The 13,921-nt window shown below is 56.5% G+C and overlaps 1 protein-coding gene across 2 annotated transcripts in view; it reads right to left on the bottom strand.

Moving 5' to 3' along the window:
- Nucleotides 1-1,321: 1,321 nt before the first annotated feature.
- DTNB (dystrobrevin beta) overlaps nt 1,322-13,921 on the bottom strand; it is a 255,173-nt gene continuing 242,573 nt past the window's right edge. The window contains exon 19 of one of the 2 annotated variants that reach the window (XM_067703528.1): nt 1,322-6,118. The gene's annotated coding sequence lies outside the window, so the exon portion shown is untranslated. Of the gene's footprint in view, nt 6,119-13,293; nt 13,553-13,921 lie in introns of those variants that run through there. The other variant, XM_067703523.1, reaches the window with a different exon arrangement.

The following is a 13,921-nucleotide window of genomic DNA, read 5'->3' as shown; positions in this document are numbered from 1 at the left end:
CACAAATCAGCAATTACACACACATGTCAAATTTTAGAACTCCCTTGTGGCAATAAATGAGAAGTGGCTGGTGCTCGGGAGAGGAGCGGGAGTTTTGAGGAAGTATAGCACTGAGTGCAGTGGCTGCAGGGCCACTCTGCCAAAGAGCACAGACTGAAGTTAACTTGATCTCATTTCAGAAGACTCCCTTGTGAAGGTGGGGAAGTCAGAGAGGAGTAGAAGGAGTTTGGAGGTGGTTTGGGGGATACCTTGGGGCAGCCAAGATGGGCTCCCTGGCCTCCTGTATAGTCAGGGTGGAGGAAAGCTCTGGAAAGTGTGTAACTTCCAGAATATTCTTTTTTTTTTTTTTTTGCTGCAGATAGAAAGTCATCCTCTGGGACTGGCTATGATGGGGGGACTGTAAACTTTGTCACAGGAGAAGGTGGTCAAAGAAGGACCGGCAAAACAAATACACAAACAAAAAACCACTGGGGTGTGCAACAAAGGCCTGGAGTCCAGGACCCAGGGGTGGAATGCAGAGAGAAGAAGGAGGGAAAACGAGGCAGGAAGGTAAGTCTGAGGCTGGACTAGTTGCTGGGAGAGTCTGGCCCAGGTGGCTGGCAATGGTGGGACATGATCCAGAGAGTCATAAACAGCGAGGACAAGAGAGTCTGTTCTCAACTGGAGACCTACTGGGGGAATTTCCTGCCAAATGTCAGTGTGTGTTTTCTCTTTGTTCACCTAAAAAGTAGGGGCAGGGACCTACACCCTGAAGAGCTCATGCATGACCTCTCCCCATGACTCACTCTCTCAACTTTCACCATGCTTCTCCCCCCTGAGCATTTACCACCCACCCTCACACAACTGTTGTCTGTCTCCTGCACTAAAATGTAAACTTCCTGAGCGTGGGCACCCTGTCTCCTTCTTTACTATATCACCAGGGCCTGGAATATGTGTGGCCCATAGTAGTTGCTCAACAAATATTTGGTAAGTGAATGAATGAAGCAGATTCTTCTTGGTCTGTAGAGAACCCTCCCTTAGTCTCAATGTAGCGGTGCAGAGCCCGGCATCGCCGGTGAAGGCTAAGTTCTTCAGAGAGGGCTCTCTTTCATCCAGGGCGAACCAGCCTTTTTGCCCCGGGAGAAAAGGCTGGGCTAAACCTTGGTGTTTCAGAGTCTTGAAAAAACTGCCTCACCTGCTGAGGGGCAGTTAGCTCCCGGGGAGGGGTGTACTTGATGGTGGGGGTGAGGTCTGTAAGGTGGCCCTCCCCAGCCTGTCTTGGTCCTTACCTGGCACTCCTGAGTCAGCTCTCACCCCCAGAAGTTTTTTTTCTGTGATGTAGGCTGCCACAGGGTTTAGAGGTTTGGCTTGGCGCTCCGGACCCATCCTCTGACCTCTGAAGGTGGCGTTTCATGTGTCTGTGCAGGGGAGATAAATCAGTGCCCCAGGCCTGAGCAGCTCTCGCCAGCCCCGGGGAGACTCCCTGGGGTGACTCTGAGCCACCTGGCATTGGGTGTGGGGCTTAGGTCCTGGCAGCACCAGGTTCCTACATCTCCATCACTGCAGCCTCTCACCTGTGAGTCCAGGAGGGCCTGGCCTAGGGGGTTCAGGAGCCCCTCCCAGAGGCCGAGGGGCCTGAAAGGGCAGCACCTGCGGTGTCAGAGGAAGGAAGGAGAGGAACAGCTGTTGACCGTTTGCTACATGCTGAGCACCGTTCCAGGTGTCTCACGTGTTTCAATATAATCTTTATAAACAACATGCAAGTTAGAATTATCTTCTCATTTTGTAGATGCAGAGAAAAAGGCGTGACCTGTCTGAGGTCACACTCTAGAAAGGAGCAGCAAAGTACAAATGATTTTAGGTTTTGCTTCAAAAATAGCTTTTAGTATGTGTTTTCTAACAACAAAGATGTGAACGGAGCAGACCAGGCATATTCAACACTTTACAAGCATAGGAAACAGTAAGAGAACTCACTGGAACTCCGTCTCAAAGCAGCCTTGGACATTCTGTATGAGAGCCAGTGAAGGAGGGAGTTTATGTAAGAAGAGACAGTATGTTGTTTCTGTTAATTTTGGGGTGTCATTTTATTTACCTCTGGTTGAACTCTTCTTCCTTCTCCGATTCCTGAGCCCTTTCCTGTACTCTGTGTTTGGTAGTTCACGAGCATCACTTTGCATTGTTGCCTTTTTTCCCATACACACCCTCAGAGTCAGAGAGAGGCTCCCTGTGGGCTGCTGCTTGGGAATGGTGGAGGGCTGGGGTGGGAGTTCTCTGGCTGGGGCTTCGGAGGATGCAGGGACACCCCTTCGAGCAAGATAGAGCCCGACAGTTCCGTGCCCTCGGCGGCCCCCAGAGCAGCGCCCCAGGACACACAGGCCTGGCGATGAGAGGAGGGTGTCTGAGAGCCTTCAGCGGGTCTTTAGCAGGCCTGTTGCCACGGGGGAATCGTGGGATCAGTACAGCCAGATAGTCTAGCTTTCCCAGAGAAGCTGTAAATCTGGATTTTCTACGAAATCTTCTGATATTTCACCATTTGCAACCCACTAAATTGTTTTAAAAATACCTTCTGGGCCAAAGAAAATGTCTTTAAGCCACCCTCTGTTATACCCTCCAATTTGGTCCCCAAACAGCAAGCAGAGCGTCTGCCTCTTTAGTCCAGATGATAAGGCCTCAGCCACTGGCGTTGTGCTCCTCAGAGCGCTCCTTCCCCAGAGGGCCAAGCGGGCAGGTGAGATCGGGGCAGGCGCAAGTGGCAGTGGCAGTGTGGGTCACCCGCTAACCCCCGCCCCAAGAGGTGTCAGCCCCTCAGCTGTGGGGCTGAGGAAGGAGCGTTCCCCTTCCCAGCCTCTGATGCCCATGTCCACGGGGGCCAGAGACCCCTCCTGGCCCAGCGTCTATAGTGGGCAAGGATGAGGGGGGCAGGCGACCGCAGGCCAAGTGGGTGCTTTCTCATCAGCCCGGCCCGATCCTGGGCCCAAGCAGGGGAAGAGGCAGGAACCCTCCAGGCCTGAGTCCAGTCTTGAGCACGCTAAGGCCAGGACACCGGTTTGTGCTGCCATTTCTTTGACTCCCCCACCACGGCGGGGGAAACTGAAAGAGATCCCCCTCCCCTCCCCGGAAGCCCTGTGTGCCCTCTGCATCTCCCTTTGCCCTAGTAATTTTTAGGGTAAATCGGCAAACAGATGTATTTATTTGCTTTGCGTGTGTTGTAGGTTGAGTTGGTTTTGTTTTGACACGTTGGTTCAAAAATAAGATTGACCCTTTGGAAAATCAACTTGCTAAAGCCATTTACTCCGCTTCAGCTTGAGGGGTTTAATTGAAAACAGGCGAAGCACACTGATACCCAACAGGCCTCCAGCCTGAAAGAGACCTCAGAGGAGGTGCGCTGGCTCGGAGCAGGGTATGCGCGACTTCAAAAGCAGGGGCCAGTGAAGGAAAGTTGTATCCCAGGAGGAAGGTTTTGCTTCAAAAATAGTGTTTAGTATGTGTTTTTTAAAAACAAAGACGCTAACGGGGCAGACCAGGCACACTGAAGATCTTACAAGCGTAGGAAACAGTAAAAGAACTCACTGGAACTCCATCGAAAAGCAGCCTTGGACAGGCTGTGTGTGAGCCAGTGAAGGAATGAGTTCGTGTAATAGGAGACAGGTATGTTGCTTCTGTTATTTCATATCTGGGTATCATTTTATTTACCTATGGTGAAACTCTTCCTCCTTCTCTGATTCCCTTAGCACTTTTCTGTACCCTGTGTTTGGTAATTCACAAGCATCACTTTGCCTTTTCTCCATATACACCCTCCTACTTTGGGCTGTAGCCTCTTGAGGGCAGAGACAACACTTTGCACACATGACTAAGTGTGGATGGCAAATTAGGAACTCTATTTTAATGCAACAAGTACCTATTTATCCCTCTAATCTTGCAAGATTCTTAAAAGCAGCAGAGAGGAGGGGATCCCCGCTGTAATCACCGGAGGCCATGGCTCCAGGCAGACCTTCCTCTCCGAAGGTCGATATCGTGTGTGGAGGGGACCCTCTGTCTCACGGGTGGAAGAGCCTGGTGAGCAGACAGAAGCATCCTTGGCAGTTAATGAGCATATGCTCTGGGACACGGCTTAGGCAGGGAGGGCGGGGTGAGTGCTCAAGGGTTCACCTCCGACCAGGTTGTAAAGCGAGGTGTGGAGTGATTGGTCTGTTCTCATGGAGGAGCGTCCTTAAACACCCTGTCCAAACGTTCAGGATGATCCTAAACAGCGGGGCCAGTTCCCTGGGTGCATATTAACACAAGGGAGCCTGGAAGGACCAGCATATCCCCCAAGAGCTCCTCCATCACCTTCCTGTGTGGCCCCGGACCATTCGGTTTCCTTGGCGTCGTCAAGATGGCTTGTTCACACTCTAAAGCTCTCCAACTTGCCCTAACCTTTGAGTAGCAGTGGCAACGTCACAGTGTCTCTGTGGGGCTAACGATTACGTTCTTGTTGATGTCCCTCCCCATAGAGGGGATGGGGGGCCGGGCGGTTCTGCCACTGGGGCTCTTGCTCCCTTAGTGGGAGGCCTGGTCAGAGCTGAATGTGACAGGTGGATAGGGGGCCTTCCAATCCTGTCCTGCAAAGTCAGGGTGAAAATGGAGGTGCCCCGGACATTACTCGCCGACTGCAGGGTGGGCCTAGTGAAAGGCCACCCGGCTGAACCCAAGGCTGAGACTCCGCCTCTTCCTTCCCTGCGTGCATGAGATGACACGTGGAAGGCGCAGCGCCAGGCGCAGAACTCGCTCAGTCAATGTCTGCTGGCCCTGGAGGCAGAACATGGGGCTTAGGAGGTGCCTCTGGAGACGGCTTGCGTGGATTCCAGTCCCTGCCACTTGCCACCCCTGTGTCCCTGGCAAAATGCTTCTCTTGTTCCAGCTGTCTCATCTGTGGACAGGGGGTGATGGTGCCAGCCGTACCTTTTAGGGAAAGTCGTCGATGTGCCCAGAACGGCATGGGTGCGAGACACACAGGCGCTGGCTCATGCCATTGTCCCTTCCTTCTCTTCCTGCTGGATTTGGTCTCATAGAGCCTGTAGTTAGGGGAAAACTAACGAAACCGTCTGGGGCAGGTAGAGGTTCCGTTTGCATTGACTAGGGAGCACAGGAGAAGGGTATGCCCAGAGGTGGAGGTGGCACTAGGAATTAGAGCCACTCTCTTGGTTAAGAATCTTTGCCTTAAATATCAGCAAATCTGGGCAATGATTTCTCCACTGTGGTTTTCAAAGCAGGCACATCAGGCTCTAGTTAAGGCAACTGACTCAACACTCCCCTTCCCTTGTCTGAGCCATCTCCCTGCTCCTCCTTTCCCAAACTTGGGATGTTCTTCCTCTTCCTTGAAACTTTGCTGAAATTCTGCCATTTCAGCAGTCTGACATGGTGGGAAGTGGAGTCGCATCACAGTCAAGCAGATGGATGGGCTCGTCACTTCCCGGCTGTGTGATCTGGGGCAAGTTACTTGACCTCTCAGAGTCTTCGTCCTCTGAATTGATGAACTTACATCACCGCTTGGTTGGGCGATGACACTAAAGATCACATATGCGAACACACCTGGCACACAGCAGGTACTTAATATATGCTCGTTCCCTTCCTTTTAGAGCGAAGCCCTCTTGAGGAAGCCCACCTGGTTCTCATCACCCAGCAGCATCAGTAAGCTAGACGTTCATTCATCTAACACAACGGCTACAGCTGATTATGTGTAATTATCTTGTTTTCTCTGTTCTAGTATTTTCCTTCACTAACTCCCTCCTAGATGTCTTTTTTTTTTTTTTTTTTTTTTTTGCGGTACGCAGGCCTCTCACTGTTGTGGCCTCTCCCGTTGCGGAGCATAGGCTCCGGACGCGCAGGCTCAGCGGCCATGGCTCACGGGCCCAGCCGCTCCGCGGCATGTGGGATCTTCCTGGACCGGGGCACGAACCCGTGTCCCCTGCATCGGCTGGCGGACTCTCAACCACTGCGCCACCAGGGAGGCCCCCTCCTAGATGTCTTTAAGTCACTCCGTTGGCTGGTTTCTCAAGGCAGAGTTGCATTTCCTTGGTTCCTCTTCACAGGGCCTGGACAGTGCTCTCCAGACAGGGGCCCCTCCAGGTCTCTGCTGGAGTTCCTGTCTCAGGTGTTCCTGGGTGGACCAAGCCAAAAGACCTTTGTGAGGGTAGCTCTGTGTCTACAACACATCTAGATGGTGACCTTGTCCAGGGAGCTGCCTCCCAGGAAAGCATATGCAGGGGAAGAAAGACCCAATCTCCATCATAAAACGGGGGCAGGAAAAGACCAGTTAGGAGCTGGGGGAGGTGGGCCACGGGCAGGTCAGGGTCGGCCTCGGTAAACAGAAATGTTAAACATGGGCCTCTCCCAGCTCCACCCTGGCATTAAACCCCACGGTTTGCAAAGTTTGGCTCCAGAGGCCTCCCAGTGACCCCAGTCTAACTCCCCTCCACTCTCCAGTGATGGCTGAAGGCGGGAAGATAAGCGACTCCTTGAACCAGACAAGCCCCAGGGAAATTCCATCAGCCCCCTCGGAGGCTCCATAAATGGGCTGGGGTCAGGGTGGGATGTGGGGTGGAGGGAGGGGTGGGGAGATAAGGCCTCTGCCTTGGGGTGGGGGTGGGAGGCCAAGGCCTGCGCCCGGGGCAGGGGCGGTGCTAGGGGTAGAGGTCCCAGGGAGGCACAGGCAGCCCTGTCCCCAGCCTGAGTTCATCGGAATGGGGTGGAAAGCCAGTGGGGATAGTTAGGGTAAAATGTGGGGCTAGCGAGCCAGGGAAAAGGAACGAGATGCCCTTCGCCTAGTGCTCCGGGGCAGGCGAATCCACCCTACCCTGCCTCTTCCCAGCCTCTCTTTCACCGGCCTCTCCTCACTTCCTCCATCCTGGTTTTTCCTGTCTCAGCCTGCAGTCCAGTCCCCTGTATCTCACTGTGAAACGTTCCCCCTCACCTTGGGCTCTGCCGCTCTTCCATCCTTTTCTTCCTCTTGCGCTCTCCTCCCTTGGTCCTTCAGCCCTCACATCACCCTGCTGCTCCCGTATTTCCCATCCTCTGTTCCCCTCCTCTGATGGCCGGGCTCTGGTCCCCCAGGATAGGCTGGCCACAAGGGTGACCCCAGAATGGTGGCCAAGGCAATGAGGAAAATAGGACAAATACTGACCCGCAGTCAAGGGAACAGGGGGACCTACAGAGGATCCCAAACCTGGAGTCCTCCCATCCCAAGACGCTGGCCCAGAGGGGCACTCAGGCTGGCTGTCTGGCCCCCACCAAGTCTCCCTCCCAAGCAACATCTGTACCCAGCTGTTGCCCCTTCCCAGAGCTGCTCTTCCAGCAGCCCTGGGGCATGTTCTTTCTTCTAAAAGACCAACCCCATCAGGGGAGCCCCAAAGAGGGCAGAGTTCCTCAGGTAGTTGATGAGGTGAACCAGAGCCACATGGCCTGTCGCCCCCCAGTGGCCATCAGGCTTTGTAGAGGCAGGAGGAGCTGCAAGGCCTGCTTTCTGAGGGAGCCTGGAGGGGCCTGGCCACAAGGCCTGGGATTCTGAGGAGATGTGGGGAGAATTTCTAGAGGCTTTTAAATTCAGGACCCAGACTGAATTCTTCCTCAGTGAGGGGCTGAGTGCCTGGTGGACAAGGATACCATCTCTGTGGGGAGGGAAGGAGACCAAGTGACTGAGGCCTTGGACCAGGCGTGGTGGTGAAGGCGTGACCTGTAAGCTGGGACCCGAATGAAAAGCCCAGTGTGTGCAGCTGATCCTGAGGCCTGCTGTGTAGACGCTCTCCCGGCCCCAAGTCAGGTGCCGAGTCTAAGGCTTTGCTCTCCTCAGGGAAAACCGCAGTACCTGACACCTAAACCTCACAAGCCAGAGGGCCCCCCAGGTGCGAGTGTGTGTGCGCGTGTGTGTACACTCCCGTGCGCATGTGCTGAGGACTCACTGCGCCCCTCACCCAAGTTGGGTGAAGTGTGTCTGAGGACACTTGCTGGGGCTGCAGAGGATTCAGGCTATAACTGATTATGAACGATAACTCCTTATTCAATGGTAGTGTGCCTGGGCCCCAGGAGCTGTGAGGTTATTAGTCATGACCTTTAAATTCGTGGGGACACCCTTTTCCCCGTCTCCACTCCATTCACAGGCCCAAAGATCAACATTTCTAAGTGACCATTTCCCTTCCTCCCTGCGGTGGCCTCAGCTGGACCCACTGTCCTGAGGCTGATGGGCTTCAGAGGGCAGTGCAGTCCCTCCAAGCCCACCCCCCACCCCCTAGTTATGCCCTCAGACAGGGCTTCAACCTTACACGTTAAGGTCCTGCATTCAGTGAGGCCTGAGGACCGGAGGAGGGGGCCTGGTGGCCGGCACACAGTGCATATCAAGTATCTTCTTGAATAATAGTCCCATGCTAGGCTACATGTCCCTTCCTAACCTCTACCTCTAGCAGTGCTAGGCTCCACTTACCTCAGAAAACCAAGCGTGGCTATCTGGTGTCTGCCTCTTCAAAGGACCCCCTCCCCAGCAAGTCCCAGCTCTCCTCGTGGCCTCCCTTAAGGATTCTACGTGTTATAAATGAAAGCAGTCACACCCACCCAAACCTTCACAGAGCTGGGAAACTAATAGTGCTTTCTGGAATTGGTAAACCCATTTGATGTCATGCCTGGCCCTACCCCAGCTGTCCCCCCCGTGGGGTGGGAGGCAGGAGGCAGATGGCGTCAGCACACGCCACCTGTTTGCAGACACACCCGGTGGGAGAGTCACCAAGCCCAGCGCTTAGAGCCCTGGTTTTCCAGGCGGGGTTAAGTGTGCAGAGAAGGTGTCAGAATCGTTGGCATCTGTTTGTAACCGGGAGGGGCTGCAACATCTATCAGGTCCTCTTCTCATGACTTTCTCTCTTAGAACAATACCCCAGGCAGTGGGAGCTCCAGGTAGGCCGAAGGTAAGCCGCCCAGCTGGGGCCTGAATATCGTTTAGTGGAGCATATGGTATTTGCATTCTGGGGAAGGCATCTTGGTGTAAAAGTGCCAACTGCAGGGGCTGAGTGCCAGCAACACCCCTTCTCCCCTCTTCTCCCTCCCTCCCGAGCCAGGCAGGTCATTGGTCTCCCTGACCGCTAAGATTCTAGACTGTGCAGGACCCACTCAGCCACTATGCCTGTGAGGTTGGTCTTCTGCAAGTTCAAGGCCTCGCCTGTGATGCTGCCCCCACCGTCATTCTAGGGGAAGATCTTTGTTTATTGATTGGTGGGGACCAAAAAGAAACGGTCTAGGATCACCGGTCCCCTGGGGATCCTGGCCGAGAGATGCGACTGCAGAGCCCTCCTGGAACGGGAAGCCGCTCCTCCCTCTGGAGCAGACAGTGGATGCTGGCCTTCTCCCACCTGACCGGCGGTGGCTTCTTGTACTGGCGTGGATGCTTTTCTCCTCCTGAATGTGCAGCACAGTGGGCCTCACAGTGTGCTCTTCAGACCTACAGCACCACCACCCCCCAGGAGACTGTTCAAACTGCAAATTCTCCAGCTCCGCCCCAGAGCACCTGAATCAGGTACTCTGGGGGTGGGACCCAGCTCTCCATATTTTAAGAAGCCCCCCAGGGGATACTGATTCTCAGTTTGAAAACCACTGGCATTGCCTCTTCCACCTAAGAGGCCCTGGGAGGAGACCTCACTGGGTTTTCTGAACCACACACGGAGAACCTGTCCAGGTGCATGTGGCTTGCTGCGATGGAATATCTGCCCAAGGAAGGTGGGCTACCTACCTCCCCCACTCCACCTGTGGCAGTCACCTGACCCCTGACCCCTTCCCAGAGGAGGCTAAGGAAGGCTAGGTTTGGAATCTACCGCATGGCTCCTCACATGCCCTTTTCTTCCAGAAGGTGCAGCAGGAATTCAGATGGCTCCAGGCATTGCCATAGCAACTGTACCTTTCCGAAGCTGTCACGGGCTACAGGAGCAGGGCGTAAGCAATGCAGAAGAGGGGGAGGCCGCTGGTAGAGAAAGCACACCCGGCAGAGGAGAGGGCTGTGACAATAAATGGAACCTCAGCATGCCCGGGATTTACGAACCTGAGCTTGGTGGGGCCTCGACTCCCTCAAGACCCAGGATGCATCTGGGACCTCTCCAGGGGTCTTCACAGCTACAAATCGGCACCAGCCCACGGGGCCCACGATGCTGACAGTGTATGTCAGTTCTCTCAAAAGATCCTCTGCTAGGTTAAAGTAGACTGGCTCCTGAATGGTCACACAGCAATTAAGAAGTGAGCGCCCACTACAGGATGACCACCTGTGTCCCATTCCGGGTCAGGGTTGAGGAAAGGGACCCAGCTTCAAGCTTTTGACATGGGTTTGCATTCTAAAGCAGATGCAAAGCAGTCAGGAGGCACCTCAGGGGCCTGAGATGCTGGTAAATATTCTAGCTCGAAAAGAAATCAACTGCAGAGAATTTATTTAAAAAATGGACCACCCGGCACCTGAGTCGTCCCTGTGGCTCTCTCCAGTCCCCTTACCACCCTTAGGTGCTGGTAAAAGTGGGAGGCTGGGAGTTTGGAGCCTCTCCTGTGTTTGAAGACGTTGATTGGCAAAGGCCAGCAGAGAGTCAGCCCCGCGGGGCCAGGCAGGGCCCAGGGGACATTCGCACATGCACCTCAGCTGGCCCGAGCACCTGGCTGCTTTGAAGCCACTGGTGCTTTTAATCTGACCGTTCGTTTGAATCTTTCTGCCCTTTAAGAAGAAAGCAGTTCATGGGAGGAACCAGAAGGCGGGGATTCTGCCCTGTCCTCAGGGGCACAGCCTACAAAGTGAGAAGTCAGGGCTGTGGGGGAAGCCGTCACCCAACAGCGTCATCTGTGAGGCCCCGGCCCAGCCCTTCCCCACCTGATCTCCCCATTGGTTGGCACTAAGTGTCCCCCCAAAACTTTCCGTTTGCTTACTTCCCCCTTGCCCCTGCTGGCCCTCCAGGCAAGCTGGGATCCCCGTTTCCTGAGCGCGGGGGAGCACTTTTACACCAGAGAAACATGCGGTTTCTCTTTCACCAGAGCCGCTGCGGCCTCCCCGGGGCCTCAGCTCACTGCTGGGCAGTGTGGGCTCGGCAGGCAGTGTGGGAGCCGCTGCGGGCGGCAGGCTCTCCCCCAGGTGCGGGGGCTTCTCCTGAGGCCCAGAGGGAGAGCGTTCTTTTTTACACCTTGGGGGAAACCAGCTCCCTGGCTCCCATTCTCCTTCCTGCACCCGTACATCTGGAGTGTTCCAAGCTGCGCCTGACCCTCATGCCTCGTCTTAAGACAACGTGGGGCCAGGCACCGTCCCCCATGCAGGAGCCTTGACCGCCTTCAGAAACGGGAGTCACCGAGGGAGGCGGGTGCATGGAGAGAAGGATGGAGAGCGCCCCATCCCGCTTTTTCACCCTGACTGCTCCCTCACGAGGCTTCCGCGTGACTCTCCGAGCACGGCCATGGGGTGAGCCCACGGCCTCTGCACAGATAGCGGGCAGGGGTCTGCAGGGGCGTGTGTGTTGGGGGTGATGCGAGAGCCAGCTGTGGAGCCTCTCACTTCATTCCAGTCACTGCCCTTTATAAATATTTATAGCAGTCCTGCTACTAAAAATAACATCCTGGAGCCCAGGGAGGAGGAAAAAATAAATGAAAATCACTGGGAATTGGGATTGATTATCATGTGTGCGGGAGCAGGATGGAACCCGGAGAGGGGAGAGGCTAGGCCACCGAGGCACCGGTACCTGGACGGTGCTCCCTCTGGTGGTCACGGGTCAGGGCGCCTGGCCTGGCTACTCTCCTGCCCTGGCTGGAGGAGGAGGAGGGGAGGGAGGGGAAGGAGGAGGGGAGGGAGGGGAAGGAGGAGGGGAGGGAGGGGAAGGAGGAGGGGAGGGAGGGGAAGGAGGAGGGGAGGGAGGGGAAGGAGGAGGGGAGGGAGGGGAAGGAGGAGGGGAGGGAGGGGAAGGAGGAGGAAAGGGAGGGGAAGGAGGAGGGGAGGGAGCGGAAGGAGGAGGGGAGGGAGGGGAAGGAGGAGGGGAGGGAGGGGAAGGAGTAGGAGAGGGCGGGGAAGGAGTAGGAGAGGGAGGGGAAGGAGGAGGGGAGGGAGCGGAAGGAGGAGGGGAGGGAGGGGAAGGAGGAGGGGAGGGAGGGGAAGGAGGAGGGGAGGGAGGGGAAGGAGGAGGAGAGGGCGGGGAAGGAGTAGGAGAGGGAGGGGAAGGAGGAGAGGGAGGGGAAGGAGGAGGGGAGGGAGGAGGAGAGGGAGGGGAAGGAGGAGGGGAGGGAGGAGGAGGGGGAGGGGAAGGAGGAGGGGAGGGAGGAGGAGAGGGAGGGGAAGGAGGAGGGGAGGGAGGAGGAGAGGGAGGGGAAGGAGGAGGGGAGGGAGGGGAAGGAGGAGGGGAGGGAGGGGAAGGAGTAGGGGAGGGAGGGGAGGGAGGGGAAGGTGGAGGGGAGGGAGGGGAAGGTGGAGGGGAGGGAGGGGAAGGAGGAGGGGAGGGAGGGGAAGGAGGAGGGGAGGGAGGGGAAGGAGGAGGGGAGGGAGGGGAAGGAGGAGGGGAAGGAGGAGGGGAAGGAGGAGGGGAGGGAGGGGAGGGAGGAGGGGAGGGAGGGGAGGGAGGAGGGGAGGGAGGGGAGGGAGGGAGGGGAGGGAGGAGGGGAGGAAGGGGAGGGAGGAGGGGAGGGAGGGGAGGGAGGAGGGGAGGGAGGAGGGGAGGGAGGAGGGGAGGAGGGGAAGGAGAAGGGGAGGGAGGAGGGGAGGGAAGGGAGGGAGGAGGGGAGGGAGGGGAGGGAGGAGGGGAGGGAGGAGGAGAGGGAGGGGAGGGAGGAGGAGAGGGAGGGGAAGGAGGAGGGGAGGGAGTAGGGGAAGGAGGGGAAGGAGGGGAAGGAGGAGAAGGAGGAGGAGGAGGAGGGGAAGGAGGAGGAGGAGGGGAAGGAGGAGGGGAGGGAGGGGAAGGAGGAGGAGAGGGAGGCAAAGGAGGAGGGGAGGGAGGAGAGGGAGGGGAAGGAGGAGGGGAAGGAGGAGAAGGAGTAGGAGATGGAGGGGAAGGAGGAGGAGAGGGAGGGGAAGGAGGAGGAGAGGGAGGGGAAGGAGGAGGGGAGGGAGGAGGGGAGGGAGGGGAAGGAGGAGGGGAGGGAGGAGGGGAAGGAGGAGAAGGGGGAAGGAGGGGAAGGAGGAGAAGGGGGAAGGAGGGGAAGGAGGAGGTGAAGGAGGAGAAGGAGGAGAAGGAGGGGAAGGAGGGGAAGGAGAGGAGGGAGGAGGGGAAGAAGGGGAAGAAGGGGAAGGACAAGAAGGAGACGAAGGAGGGGAAGGAGGGGAAGGAGGGAAAGGAGGGGAAGGAGGAGGAGAAGGAGGGGAAGGAGGGGAGGAAGGAGGGGAAGGATGAGGAGGGGAAGGAGGGAAAGGAGGGGAAGGAGGGGAAGGAAGGGAAGGAGGGGAAGGAAGGGAAGGAGGGGAAGGAGGAGGAGAAGGAGCAGGGGAAGGAGGAGGAGAAGGAGCAGGGGAAGGAGGGGAAGGAGGGGAATCGTTGGGGCTGCAGTGTAGAGCTCTCTCCCTGCTCCCGCTTCCCGCCTGGGCTGCAGTGCAGGCATCAAACAGGGCGGAAGCCTAAGCAGTGAGAAAGGAAGGAGGCTATTTTTAGCACCGTGGCCAGGGTGTGAATGTTGGTAGAACTGAGCAGGGCCTGAAGCTGTCTGCATGATAGAGGGAAGAAAACCTGTTGGTTTTTAAAGGTCAAAGGCCAGGTGGAAAGTTGTGTCCCCATCCTGGGGAACACCCCGAGTGCTGGCGAGACGCCAGCAAGAACTCCACCAGGTCACACACACAGGAGATTCGTGCTGTTTCTTTTCCCTTTTCAACCTCCAGTAAATTCCTGTTGCAGCGATGAGACCATGCCCAGAGGGGAGTGATGAAGATGCCAGTTCATGCAGGACTGGGCGAGGTGGGGGGGTGTGCCCGAGGCAGCACCAGCAGTCC

Source organism: Pseudorca crassidens, chromosome 14 (assembly GCF_039906515.1).
Source record: "Pseudorca crassidens isolate mPseCra1 chromosome 14, mPseCra1.hap1, whole genome shotgun sequence".
Lineage (NCBI taxonomy): Eukaryota > Metazoa > Chordata > Mammalia > Artiodactyla > Delphinidae > Pseudorca > Pseudorca crassidens.
Note: the sequence above shows the minus strand (reverse complement) of the source record. Positions and strands in the feature narration are given on the sequence as shown.